The sequence below is a fragment of the Branchiostoma floridae genome, unplaced genomic scaffold (genome assembly GCF_000003815.2).
Source record: "Branchiostoma floridae strain S238N-H82 unplaced genomic scaffold, Bfl_VNyyK Sc7u5tJ_1560, whole genome shotgun sequence".
Classification (NCBI taxonomy): Eukaryota; Metazoa; Chordata; class Leptocardii; order Amphioxiformes; family Branchiostomatidae; genus Branchiostoma; species Branchiostoma floridae.
The window spans coordinates 504,679-506,575 of NW_023365758.1; positions in this window are offsets into that span (position 1 = coordinate 504,679).

Genomic DNA, 1,897 nt, shown 5'->3' on the forward strand with positions numbered 1-1,897 from the left:
AAGTTCCTACATTTCCCTTCATTTAATCATCTCGCAATCCTTATTCTTCTCCTTTCCCTTTTCCCAATCCTTATTGTCTTCATTCCCCCAATCCCTTATATTTACTCCCTCACCTCTGTGCCTTTCCGTACAAAACCCTCTACGTATGCATTAAGCCACCTTGACAACACAGCAGCATCCCCTATGGTCTGCTGCGCATGCTTGTTGTTATCAACAGGGTGGGTGTAAGACTATCACAGTCACAGTCATCAGTCTTTAGGTGTTCCTCAGGAATGCAGATTGATCCCTGGTTCTCAGCTAAGTTCCTTGGGCGCCTAAGGTCCGGCTCGAGTGGGACCTGTCCAATCCGAACTCAGTGGAATGGTCGACGACCAGTCCGATTAGATAGAGAACCCTTAGAGATTACCTGAGACCAACCTCTCCCAGGTTTACAGTAGTTCAACTCATCTTGCGTCGTGTTGGAAATCAAACATTGATTTCTCTGCGTATACAAGAACAATATTCTAGCTGCAGAGAAAGCTATCACCACAATGCTTGCTCAGTATCCAACCTGTAACTGTCGACCTTACGCACAGTTCTATGTATTTCAGTCTGGACAGGCCCCACTCGCTTCCCGGACCACCAGGCCGAAGCCAGTATGGGTGGCAACAGCTTAAGGGAGCTGAACACGGTCCACGAGTGAGAACTAGGCCAGCTAAAGGTAGCCAATAAACAGGAACACAGAAAATCCAATGGTAGGAAGGAATGTGACACGAGAAACTCGTCATGATCTTTGTCTTTATTCAAAACTTGCAAAACAAGAAAACGCAAACACCGGTTCAGTCGACGGTAAAATCACCATCCAACATTACCGTGCAGACGCTGCGGACCTTATCGAAAATTGCATGTCGCCCAAGGTCACAATCTAATTGTGACAACCGAAGTTCCATTGTTCCCATTGTGTCCTCCATTCCTTTGACCTTTACTTCTGACCTGTCCAACAAGGTAGGTCTTCACTGTACTACCGTGCGGTCTTGTTACCTACCATGGATTTGTTCACCAACCATGCAAGAAACCAAACAAAATCTGAGGTTGTCCAACAACCTGTCGTCATATCAAATGAAACACCGACTCAAATCAAACAAAGTTACGATTACCGTTCACCGGCGCCCGTTGTCTTACAGCGAAAATCCACTATACCGTCTGACGCACCCCGCTGTCCAACAACGAATTCTCTACACGATTGTCCAACAATCTCACCACACCGTCCACCGGTGCCGTTGTTCAACAGCGAGTACAATATACAACCATGTACTGCACCCCACCGTCCGACGGTGCCGCTGTCCAACAGCAAATACAACATACAGTCATATACTGCACCACCCCCTCCAACGGTGCCACTGTCCAACCGCAAATACCACATACAACAAAGTACTGTACCACACCGTCCAACGGTGCCGCTGTCCGACAGCGAATACAACATGCAACCATGTACTTGTACTACACCGTCCAACGGTGCCGCTGTCCAACGGCGAATACAACATACAACCATGTATGTACTGTACCACACCGTCCGGCGGTGCCGCTGTCCAACAGCGAATACAACATACAACCATGTACTGTACTACACCGTCCGACGGTGTCCGCTGTCCAACAGCGAATACAACATACAACCATGTATGTACTGTACCACACCGTCCTACAGTGCTGCTGTCCGACAGCGAATACAACATACAACCATGTACTATACCACACCGTCCAACGGTGCCGCTGTCCAACAGGAATACAACATACAGTCATATACTGCGCCACACCGTCCGGCGGCCACGCTGTCCGACAGCAAATGCAATATACAACAAAGTACTGTACCACACCGTTCAACGGTGCCCGCTGTCTGACAGCAAATACAATATGCAAC